General features: G+C 47.8%; 1 protein-coding gene across 1 annotated transcript in view; it reads left to right on the top strand.

Annotated features, from left to right (window-relative positions):
* Positions 1 to 950: 950 nt before the first annotated feature.
* cdc42se2 (CDC42 small effector 2) overlaps positions 951 to 13,055 on the top strand; it is a 171,864-nt gene continuing 159,759 nt past the window's right edge. The window contains exon 1 of the mRNA XM_055875542.1: positions 951 to 1,453. The gene's annotated coding sequence lies outside the window, so the exon portion shown is untranslated. The remainder of the gene's footprint in view (positions 1,454 to 13,055) is intronic.

The following is a 13,055-nucleotide window of genomic DNA, read 5'->3' as shown; positions in this document are numbered from 1 at the left end:
AATTATTTGGTCATGTGTCAAGTGTATGTAAACGGGAGGAGTATCCTATGCCGGTTGAGCCTAAATGTTACAATTGTGGCGGCGAACATTACTGAAGTGCCCTGTTAGGGTGAAGGAGACGAGATTAAGGGCTGTCCAGAATGCCTGCTCTCCGGAGGCGGGGTGAGAAGAGTGGAAGAACGGAGTGACGTTGAAGACATAATTGTAGTACAAGGAGACACCAGTGATTATTCTTTGTCGACAGAGGGATCCTGACATGTTGCGTGTTAAAGAAGGTGGACTTTGTAGCGTTTACTGCATTGATTATCAACTGTACAGCGCAAACAGAGAAATCTGAGAAAATAGGCATCGGTGTGAGTGCGTCTGTATGTTTTGGGGGGGGGGTTTTACAGCAGAGGTATTACAAGGAATTATGTCGAATAATACTCTATCCTCACAGGTTCCTGAGCCTGTGTAGGGATGTGATTTGAACTGTGACCTAAGGAGTGGAATATTTTTATTTCACTACCCAGTACAGTAGGTGGCAGCAACACACCAGTAGGTTGTAGTCTACCATTAAACCTCGAAGAAGAAGAAAACACAGAGAACGTAATCAGAGTTTCTAAACCAAGAGGCACAACATCGCGTGATTTCTGGGAACGCTTGCAAAATAGACCAAACAGACCAGGACGGCGTTTGGGGTTTGAGAAGTCAATGAGAGAAGTGCAAAAGTATTCTTTAGTTGTTTATTTTCTCGAAATCTAAAGACACAACCTAGATTCAAGCCAATGTCGTAAGCAGATAAATATATTATTACTCCAGAGTGAGTGACAAACTGAGAGTGACAAACTGAGACGTTTTCATTTTCGTCAAAAAACAACTTTATATCCAAGGAGTGCCTTTGAATTTGACGACATGCACATGCGCAGTTCGTCGATAGACGACTTGTTAGACCCGATGACGTGGTTCTACGCATGGCCTAAGCTAGCCAATTTCGCTCTGGAAAACGCCTACAAGTGTGAACGGGGACTGGATAAACAGTTTTCATACTGTACTGTCTTTGATGTAATGCATCGGGAACTACAGTGCCTGTAAATTTGTCAGGAGTGGAGCTGCTATTGACTACTACAATGTAGCACGAGGGGGCGCTGTTTGAGCGTACGATATTTTTCCTAGAGATTTCCAGTGGGAGTGTTCTTATGTCAACCCCTCTCCCGCCTGACACCGACGGATTTGTCCTTATTCAATTCGGATAGTGTGTAGCTAGTAGTAGTAAGAAGGTTACGTTCATGGTTTCTAACTTAAAATCTTCAAAAAACATCGCCCGTGAAAACGGCAGGCGTCGGTACCGGTTTTAATTCTGCGGAGAAATCACTGCACGCTGGCGGAGGTTCCTTTGCACAGGTGAAACAACCATTTTCCGCATTGGTGGAGGATTGCATTGGGATATCATCAGCTGAACGGGTCGATATTGGTAAGATTGCGGTTCGTTCTACCTTGATGAAAGCTTATCCAACGTTGGTTCTAGGATATATGCCTGAAGAATATAGCATTGTTCATGTTTTGGGAGTGGAAGGGAAAAGCATATTGGATGACCCAGTGTTATTTGAAATCATATATTCCTCATCTGAATTCGTGCTGTCAAGGAAATGACTCACTGAATGCTGAAAGCGTACAAAAAGTAAACCAGTACTAGAGCAAGCTGTTCAGTTGCTGGGAACACCTGCAATTTGGCGTCCCTACTAGTAAGCTACTTATTCCTGTGTATCTGTTGTAGACTAGCTAGCTAGCTCTCCAATGTGTACACCATGGTATCTAGCTAACATATTATAACAGGCTAATGTGATGCTCCATTAGCCGTTACAGGATAGATACTGTTTGGTGTAGTACAGATCATTTAATTTGGAGATACTACTGTCTTCATTCTCGATTCGGACAAACATGTATAATATAAAATGTATGTGTCCAGTTGCAGGTGGTTCATTTGAATTGATAAAATACTCCTTTGTTAAAATAATTGTTTTGCGCCATAAAGTAATCCAACAATGTGTACACCACCATCTTGTCTAATTCAAATCTTCTCTCAATGATCGAGACCTGTGTGTAGCACTTTGGGGTGGACCCACCTGTCTCAATCAATGAGAGAAGATTTGAATTAGACAACATGGTGGATTACACATTGTTGGATTACTTCATGGAGCAAAACATTTTAATAACGGTACATTTTCTAAATTCAAACCAACCACCTGCAACTGGACACAGACATTTTAGAAGATACATGTTTGGCCAAATCGAGAACAAAGATAGTCTCGCCAAGTTAAGGCTGGTTAAATTCTCTGTTCTGCGCCAAAAAGTAGAAATGCCTTTCCAGTAATGGCTATTGGAGCGTCACATTAGCCCATTACATTCTGCTAGCTATTTTGACAGGTGGCTCTTTAATCTGAACACCAATTTACATGCATGGTACATGTGGCTAAATACATCTTACATGGTGCTATAGCATAGGGACAGCAGTATGATCAAATCTAGCTATTGTTGTATCTCAACAATAGTCGGGTGTCATGGAATTTTCTGCTTGCAACTAATGGATGATGCAATCCGTTTTCAATATCAACAAACTGAAAATTCAGAATGATGGTGGGGATTCTGTGATTCCACCTGTTCCAAGGATGATGATGGCCAATCTTGTAACCATACAGTAAGCCTACATTATGGGATAATAGTTTGTGATCCATGCAAAAAAATAAATTTTTATTTGACACACAAGGTTGTGGTTAGGTGATAGAAATACAATGACTCATTGCTCCTCTTATAGTCACCACAATGGAACCATTCTGTAGAAACTGTAGCCTATAATCCCTCTCTACCTTCAATTATGCTGGTAGGGCATAATTGGACCTACTTTAGCTCCTCTCCCTACAACAGGCTAGTGTAGGCCTACACATGGGAGTCAAAGGGAAGGCAAACTGCCAAATTGTGCTTGACTGATACTGTGAGAACTTGCCTACATTAAACACCACTGAGGTATTAGGTGGAAATTAGTGGTGGAAGGAAATGAAAACTGGCACACTCAAGAATTTAGAACATGGGATTTAGATCAGGGTTTTTTATGTATCAGAAAGGGGCTTAGGCGGTGGGTGTGGCAATAGATGCGGTCGGCCTATCATTTACATTTACATTTTAGTCATTTAGCAGACGCTCTTATCCAGAGCGACTTACAGTAGAGTGCATACATTTTATATACTGAGACAAGGATATCCCTACCGGCCAAACCCTCCCTAACCCGGACGACGCTATGCCAATTGTGCGTCGCCCCACGGACCTCCCGGTTGCGGCCGGCTGCGACAGAGCCTGGGCGCGAACCCAGCCCAGCCTGGGCGCGAACCCAGCCCAGCCTGGGCGCGAACCCAGCCCAGCCTGGGCGCGAACCCAGCCCAGCCTGGGCGCGAACCCAGCCCAGCCTGGGCGCGAACCCAGCCCAGCCTGGGCGCGAACCCAGCCCAGCCTGGGCGCGAACCCAGCCCAGCCTGGGCGCGAACCCAGCCCAGCCTGGGCGCGAACCCAGCCCAGCCTGGGCGCGAACCCAGCCCAGCCTGGGCGCGAACCCAGAGACTCTGGTGGTGCAGCTAGCACTGCGATGCAGTGCCCTAGACCACTGCGCCACCCGGGAGGCCCTATCATGCACCTGAATTTTAGAGCTCCCCCATCTTGGAGGTGTAGAGAAATGTTTTGTATTTTTAAGTCAATTTCCTGCAATTCTACATATTCTGCCATGGAGCTCAGATAATTTAGCAGTTTTAATGCCAATCTTATGCATCTTTCTATGGCGAATGCTGTGTTCTTTTGCTCAAACAATCAATACAGCTAATTAGTATTATTATTTTAAATTCTCCCTGTAACTTTTATTTTGTTGATTGTTCATTGGCAATTTCTATTATAAATTTTTTATAATTTCTGCATATACAGTACCAGTCAAAAGTTTGGACACAACTACTCAGTCAAGGGTCTTTCTTAATTTGTACTTTTTTCTACATTGTAGAACAATAGTGAAGACGTTAAAACTATGAAATAACACATGGAATCATGTAGTAACCAAAAAAGTGTTTAACAAAGCAACATATATTTGAGATTCTTTAAAATAGCCACCCTTTGCCTTGATGACAGCTTTGCACACTCTTGTCATTCTCTCAACCAGCTTCACCTGGGATACTTTTCCAACAGTCTTGAAGGAGTTCCCAAATATACTGAGCACTTGTTGACTGCTTTTCCTTCAATCTGCGGTCCAACTCATGGGGCGGCAGGTAGCCTCGTGGTTAGAGCGTTGAGCCAGTAACCAAAATGTTGCTAGATTGAATCCTCGAGCTGACAAGGTAAAAATCTGTCGTTCTGCCCCTGAACAAGGCAGTTAACCCACTGTTCCTAGGCTGTCATTGTAAATAATAATTTGTTCTTAACTGACTTGCCCAGTTAAATAAAGGTTAAATAAGAAAAATGAATCCCAAACCATCTCAATTGGGTTGAGATCGGGTGATTGTTGAGGCCAGGTCATCTGATGCAGCACTCCATCACTCTCCTTCTTGGTCAAATAGCCTTTACACAGCCTGGAGGTGTGTTGGGTCATTGTCCTGTTGAAAACAAATGCTAGTCCCACTAAGCGCAAACCAGATGGGATGGCGTAACCAGCATTCTGCAGCGATTGTGTGCCTTGAATTCTAAATAAATCAGTATCACCAGCAAAGCACCATCACACCACCTCCTCCATGCTTCATGGTGTGAACCACACATGTGGAGATCATTCGTTCACCTACTCTGTGTCTCACAAAGAAGACATGGCGGTTGGAACCAAAAATCTCAAATTTGGACTCATCAGACCAAAGGACAAATTTCTTCCGGTCTAATGTCCATTGCTCGTGTTTCTTGACCCAAGCAGTCTCTTCTTATTGGTGTCCTTTAGTAGTGGTTTCTTTGCAGAAATTTGACCATGAAGGCCTGTTTCACACAGTCTCCTCTGAATATTTGATGTTGAAATGTGTCTGTTACTTGAACTCTGAAGCATTTATTTGTGCTGCAATCTGAGGTACAGTTAACTCTAATGAACTTATCCTCTGCATCAGAAGTAACTCTGGGTCTTCTATTCCTGTGGCGGTCCTCATGAGAACCAGTTTCATCATAGCGCTAGATGGTTTTTGTGACTGCAATTGAAGAAACTTTCAAAGTTCTTAAAATTTTCCGCATTGACTGACCCTCATGTTTTAAAGTATTGATGGACTGTTTCTCTTTGCTTATTTGAGCTGTTCTTGCCATAATATGGACTTGGTCTTTTACCAAATAGGGCTATCTTCTGTATACCACCCCTACCTTGTCACAACACAACTGACTCAAACGCATTAAGAAGGAAAGATATTCCACAAATTAACTCCACTTTAGACTGTTACTGTGTGTGTGTGTATGTATGTATGTATGTATGTATGTATGTATGTATATATACATACATACACATCACACACACACAGTTGAAGACTAAGGTGTATGTAAACTTCCGACAAATACATTTGAACTTCGTTTTTCACAATTCCTTACATTTAATCCTAGTAAACATTCCCTGTCTTAGGTCAGTTAGTATCACCACTTTATTTTAAGAATGTGAAATGTCAGAATAATAGTAGAGAGAGTGATTTATTTCAGCTTTTATTTATTTCATCACATTCCCAGTGGGTCAGAAGTTTACATTTTCAATTAGTATTTGTTAGCATTGCCTTTAAATTGTTGAACTTGGGTCAAATGTTTCGGGTAGCCTTCCACAAGCTTCCCACAATAAGTTGTTTGAATTTTGGCCCATTCCTCCTGACAGAGCTGGTGGAACTGAGTCAGGTTTGTAGGCCTCCTTGCTCGCACACGCATTTATTTTTACCTTTTCAGTGGCCACAATCTCAGGGGTGAGATCACTATGTCCTCCGGTGTAGGGCAGGATCTAGGTGAGACGGGGTCTAGGTGAGACGGGGTCTAGGTGAGACGGGGTCTAGGTGAGACGGGGACTCGAACCTTGGATCCAGTGCAGTAAATCTATGAAGGTAGCCCTGTACATTAGGGGGGTATCTGGGGTTCAGGTCCTCTCTAATGTCAGCCTTGACATCTCGAGTGATGGTGCTGTCTTCCTCACTTGGGGCTATGGATTGTAGAATCCTTGTTTTCAGAGGTAGGATCATGGACACAGATGGTGCAGTTTCAGTGCTCAATAGGGTTGTAACCGTTTTGAGGGGTTTGAGCACCTGGAGGACCTCCTCTGCTGCTTTCACGTCATCATCAGACAAGATGACGATGTCTTTGTTTTTTTCCAGAGTTCCATCTTGTTGTGGCATGGTGTATGAGCTTGTGGGTCAGTAGCTGTAACACTTCCTGCTTGGTCTTAAGCACATGAGTGGCTGTTGTGCTCCGGTGGAGAAAGGGAAAACCACCTTCCTGATCCGAGGCGGTCCATCTGGTTCACTGAGATTCCCCTTTAGGATGCTAAATTGATCACAAGTGCAAAGCGAGCTATCTGTGGCCCCAGTCCAGCCTCTCACTGCATTTACTTGGTTCTTGGCATTATCTGTGGTGGTTGGGATATTGCTATTGGGCCTCTCTAGCTTCCACTCTGCTACTGCTCCTAGCAGTACCTGTGGCAGATTTGTTCCTGTGTGACTCTGAGTGGGCGTGTCTGTAGTCCCGGACTTCGCATCTCCCACTCCTCTGTGGTGTAGTGAACAGTCACGTAGCGTTCTGTTACCCTGGAGGTCCACTCCTCTGTGGTGTAGTGAGCAGTCAGTCACATAGCTTTCTGTTACCATGGAGGTCCACTCCTCTGTGGTGTAGTGAACAGTCACATAGCTTTCTGTTACCCTGGAGGTCCACTCCTCTGTGGTGTAGTGAGCAGTCAGTCACGTAGCTTTCTGTTACCCTGGAGGTCCACTCCTCTGTGGTGTAGTTCAGTCACAGTCACGTAGCGTTCTGTTACCCTGGAGGTCCACTCTGTGGTGTAGTTCAGTCAGTCACGTAGCTTTCTGTTACCCTGGAGGTCCACTCCTCTGTGGTGTAGTGAACAGTCAGTCACGTAGCTTTCTGTTACCCTGGAGGTCCACTCCTCTGTGGTGTAGTGAACAGTCAGTCACGTAGCTTTCTGTTACCCTGGAGACCCACTCCTCTGTGGTGTAGTGAACAGTCAGTCACGTAGCTTTCGGTTACCCTGGAGGTCCACTCCTCTGTGGTGTAGTGAGCAGTCAGTCACATAGCTTTCTGTTACCATGGAGGTCCACTCCTCTGTGGTGTGAGCAGTCACGTAGCTTTCTGTTACCCTAGCTTTCCGTTACCCAGAGGTCCACTCCTCTGTGGTGTAGTGAAGTCAGTCACGTAGCTTTCTGTTACCATGGAGGTCCACTCCTCTGTGGTGTAGTGAACAGTCAGTCACGTAGCTTTCTGTTACCCTGGAGGTCCACTCCTCTGGTGTAGTTCAGTCACAGTCACGTAGCTTTCTGTTACCATGGAGGTCCACTCCTCTGTGGTGTAGTTCAGTCACGTAGCTTTCTGTTACCCTGGAGGTCCACTCCCCTGTGGTGTAGTGAGCAGTCAGTCACGTAGCTTTCTGTTATCCTGGAGACCCACTCCCCTGTGGTGTAGTGAGCAGTCAGTCACGTAGCTTTCTGTTACCATGGAGGTCCACTCCTCTGTGGTGTGAGCAGTCACGTAGCTTTCTGTTACCCTAGCTTTCCGTTACCCAGAGGTCCACTCCTCTGTGGTGTAGTGAAGTCAGTCACGTAGCTTTCTGTTACCATGGAGGTCCACTCCTCTGTGGTGTAGTGAGCAGTCACGTAGCTTTCTGTTACCATGGAGGTCCACTCCTCTGTGGTGTAGTGAACAGTCAGTCACGTAGCTTTCTGTTACCCTGGAGGTCCACTCCCCTGTGGTGTAGTTCAGTCACAGTCGCGTAGCTTTCTGTTACCCTGGAGACCCACTCCCCTGTGGTGTAGTGAACAGTCACAGTCACGTAGCTTTCTGTTACCCTGGAGGTCCACTCCTCTGTGGTGTAGTGAACAGTCACATAGCTTTCCGTTACCCTGGAGGTCCAGCCGTCTGTGGTGAGGGCAACAGAGGATGCCTTGGATAATTCGTCGACAATTTTGATATTTTCCAGTTCATAAAGATCTGGATCGATCTTCATACTGAAGTGGGTGCGCGAGGGGATTTCGTAGCGTGGCTCATGCACTTTCACCATATGTTTAAACCCTTTGTTTTCCACAACAGAGTACAGAGTCATGTCTGCAGTGATAAACATCCCAATAGATTTGGTGATGGCTTCAGCCCGGTCTGATTCTGCAGCAAAGGGCTTAGATGCCGCGGTGAGAAGTTGTTGTCTCTTGGCTGAGTTGGCTCCCGTCACTGACACACCAGGGTGATGACGCTTTAAATGTGTGGCCATGCTCCATGTATTTCCATGATCATACGGCTTTCTGTGGCTCAATGCCGACACACCGTAGTGGTGCTGTCCCCCACCCTTCTTCTGTCATCATATTTGACAGGGAAGCCAAAATGCTCCCATACATGAGACTTAAATGAAGCGGGAGGCTTTTCCAGTTCTTCAGCTCCTCCGCCAGACATGGCTGTCACTGAGCTTTTTTCCCCCCCGTCTTTGCTTTTTGCAACGCGAACATCCAGGATTGATTCTTTGGGATTCAACATGCCCCGTTCATGTGAACAGTACACACAACTGCTTTTTAAATAACCAAAATGAACCTTCAGAGTAAAACACAGCATCTGTCTTGTCTTTATCTTTTCACTGTAACTCTGCATCGAGATTTAGGGAACTATTACTTTAAAACGTAACAGCGACAGTTAAACGGCATTTCACACTATGATGGTTAAACTTTGCAATTGATCCGTGGTTCACATGCGTGTCGAACCGTGGGGGGGTGATCCGTGGTTCACATGCGTGTCGAACCGTGGGGGGGTGATCCGTGGTTCACATGCGTGTCGAACCGTGGGGGGGTGATCCGTGGTTCACATGCGTGTCGAACCGTGGTTCACATGCGTGTCGAACCGTGGGGGGGGTGATCCGTGGTTCACATGCGTGTCGAACCGTGGGGGGGTGATCCGTGGTTCACATGCGTGTCGAACCGTGGGGGGGTGATCCGTGGTTCACATGCGTGTCGAACCGTGGGGGGGTGATCCGTGGTTCACATGCGTGTCGAACCGTGGGGGGGTGATCCGTGGTTCACATGCGTGTCGAACTGTGGGGGGGGTGATCCGTGGTTCACATGCGTGTCGAACCGTGGGGGGGTGATCCGTGGTTCACATGCGTGTCGAACTGTGGGGGGGTGATCCGTGGTTCACATGCGTGTCGAACTGTGGGGGGGGTGATCCGTGGTTCACATGCGTGTCGAACTGTGGGGGGGTGATCCGTGGTTCACATGCGTGTCGAACCGTGGGGGGGTGATCCGTGGTTCACATGCGTGTCGAACCGTGGGGGGGTGATCCGTGGTTCACATGCGTGTCGAACCGTGGGGGGGTGATCCGTGGTTCACATGCGTGTCGAACTGTGGGGGGGGTGATCCGTGGTTCACATGCGTGTCGAACCGTGGGGGGGTGATCCGTGGTTCACATGCGTGTCGAACTGTGGGGGGGTGATCCGTGGTTCACATGCGTGTCGAACTGTGGGGGGGGTGATCCGTGGTTCACATGCGTGTCGAACTGTGGGGGGGTGATCCGTGGTTCACATGCGTGTCGAACTGTGGGGGGGTGATCCGTGGTTCACATGCGTGTCGAACTGTGGGGGGGGTGATCCGTGGTTCACATGCGTGTCGAACCGTGGGGGGGGTGATCCGTGGTTCACATGCGTGTCGAACTGTGGGGGGGGGTGATCCGTGGTTCACATGCGTGTCGAACCGTGGGGGGGTGATCCGTGGTTCACATGCGTGTCGAACCGTGGGGGGGTGATCCGTGGTTCACATGCGTGTCGAACTGTGGGGGGGGTGATCCGTGGTTCACATGCGTGTCGAACCGTGGGGGGGGTGATCCGTAGTTCACGTGTGTCGAACCGTGGTTCACATGCGTGTCGAACCGTGGTTCACATGCGTGTCGAACCGCGGTTCACATGCGTGTCGAACCGCGGTTCACATGCGTGTCGAACCGCGGTTCACATGCGTGTCGAACCGTGGGGGGGTGATCCGTACGGATCACATGCGTGTCGAACCGTGGGGGGGTGATCCGTACGGATCAACTACGTTCTGTTACACCACAACCCCATATCATATTTATTCTGCAATGAAGTGTTGTAGAATCTTGTTTCTCAGCTCTCAATCAGCTGTGGTCCACACACACACACACACACAAACCCCTTGCCCGCCCCTCTTGTTTCAAGCATTGTGTTTATCGAAGACCCTCAGCCCTGTTTTCTTTGGGGTTCTTTTGAGCCAGACACTGGCACTGCTAAAGATAATCAGAGGAATCTGGCTAAAGTGATTTATTGGTTGGTTGTGTACGTAGCAGATCCCTCAGGGGTCGTTGATCCCAATGGGCGAGGGTACGTAGGCCTACTCTCACTCCTGGGGCACGTAGGCCTACTCTCAGTCCTGGGGTACATAGGCCTACTCTCAGTCCTGGGGTACATAGGCCTACTCTCACTCCTGGGGCACGTAGGCCTACTCTCACTCCCGGTATACGTGGGCCTACTCTCACTCCCGGTGTACGTGGGCCTACTCTCACTCCCGGTGTACGTGGGCCTACTCTCACTCCCGGGGCACGTGGGCCTACTCTCACTCCCGGGGCACGTGGGCCTACTCTCACTCCCGGGGCACGTGGGCCTACTCTCACTCCCGGGGCACGTGGGCCTACTCTCACTCCCGGGGCACGTGGGCCTACTCTCACTCCCGGGGCACGTGGGCCTACTCTCACTCCCGGGGCACGTGGGCCTACTCTCACTCCCGGGGCACGTGGGCCTACTCTCACTCCTACCCTCAGTATAACCCGCAGCTGCCCTGCACTTTGCAATGCTTACACCCTGACCTGTTTGAATGTTTTACATAGCCTATACCCAGTTTGATTCTTAAAGAATATAACTTGTAAATACCTCATGTTCTCAGTTCAGGTTCAGCCTTGCGTCCTCCGAAACACGACCCTGCCAAGCCGCACTTCTCTCTTAACCCAGAAGCCAGCCGCACTAATGTGTCGGAGGAAACAACATCGTCCAGCTGGCGACCAAAGTCAGCTTGCAGGCGCCCGGCCCGCCACAAGTTGCTAGAGGGACAAGGAAATCATGGCTGGCCAAACCCTCCCCTAAACCAGATGACGCTGGGCCAATTGTGCGCCGCCTCATGGGTCTCCCGGTTACAGCCGGCTGCATGACAGCCTGGTATCGAACCCGGATCTGTAGTGATGCTTAAAGCACTGCGATGCGGTGCCTTAGACTGCTGTGCCACTCGGGAGGCCAAACAAAGTAAATGTAACACTGCATATAGCCTGAAAACCTGGTTAAAACTGTATGTCTGATATCATGGATGGTCATTCCTTGCATCCATAGCGGATTTTGAGTGGTTACATTTCTCCAGGCCCATCCCTCAGCTTTAAAAACAGAGGTGGGGTGACCACTTTGTTATTGTTTCAATTAAGGATGCTAGCTTTTAACGAGTAGGCTAATATATTAATAAATAAATGACGGTAGCCTTGCAGTCAGAGGTGAGCCAGCAACTGGAGGGTTGCCAGTTCAAGTCCCGGGAAAAATCTATCAGTGAGCTGGCAACCGGAGGGCTACTACCAGTATCAAATTCTAGATGCCATTGTGTCCTTGAGCAGGGAACTTAACTCCCCACAACAACTACTCCCCGGGCACCCAATGTGGCAGCACTCTGCCCCTCTCCAAAACCTGTCTATAGGAGGGATTGGGTTAAAAAAAGTCACATTTCGGTTGGACCTTGCCCAAAAAAGTGATCATAATCTAATAAATGTTATTTTGGCTTTGTAAAAACCATTTAGCCCCAATGGACCATTATCATTTCTCATGACGACGCCTGCTCTTGCTGGAGTTTCATGACTTTTTTTTTGTCAGAGTAAAGGTTGGGGTGGTTTTAATGAATAACATTCCCTTGTAGTTTCTTTCCTCTCAGAGTACTTTGAGAAAAGTGGTGTAAACCTACATTTGTCATGTCAATGGTGGGAACTCTTTATTCGCCCACATCCACTGCTTTGGCTGAAGACTTATTACATAGTGTTTCTGAAAAAAAGATACAACATGGAAAATGTTTGACTATGCCTAAAATGCAACCTAGTTTTACTAACACTGTTGCCTTTCACACAGATGCTTTTACTTGCTGAGTCTTGAAACGTAAGTGGTTTGAGAGTGACTGAGGCTGTGACCTCAAATCTAGACAAAACACTCTTCTGGCATGCTCATGATCCATGCACTTAACCCAACAGAGAACCACAGGGGTTTCGAGAAACCCAGAATGCCCGCTATAACGGAAAATTATGTCCTGGAAGGGGGTGTCATGTCGTTGATCAACCCCCCATAAAAAAAAATCGGGACATTTCTTTTTTAAATTTACAATGACGGCCTACTCCGGCAAAACCTGGACGATGCTGGGCCAATTGCGCACCGCCCTTTGGAACTCCCAATCACGTACGGATGTGAAACAGCCTGGATTTGAGCCAGGGACTGCCTCTTGCACTGAGATGCAGTGCCTTAGACTGCTGCGCCACTCGGGGACGCCCAATGGAAATGGAGGATTTACCTCTCAAGTAAAGGCATGCGAAATGATAGTCTCCTTTTGTCATCCCTGAACCACTTTAGGGCCCTATCTGACAACCCCCCCTACATGGCTTCCAGCTGGTGTCTGACTGAGGAATGATAAAACACCCTCCGTTGTCGTCCCTGCTTTGCACAATCAGACCTGTCCTACATTTGCTGTCTGTAATATCAAGGGAACAAGCCGTACTTAACAAAGAGAAGAAGTTGCAAACCTATAGCATGACGTAACCACATCGACGACGAACAAACTCTCTGATCGAGTGACGACTCCATTCTTCCAGTAGCGCTGCAGGACATATCCTAA

This window comes from Salvelinus fontinalis, chromosome 21 (genome assembly GCF_029448725.1).
Source record: "Salvelinus fontinalis isolate EN_2023a chromosome 21, ASM2944872v1, whole genome shotgun sequence".
NCBI lineage: Eukaryota > Metazoa > Chordata > Actinopteri > Salmoniformes > Salmonidae > Salvelinus > Salvelinus fontinalis.
Note: the sequence above shows the minus strand (reverse complement) of the source record. Positions and strands in the feature narration are given on the sequence as shown.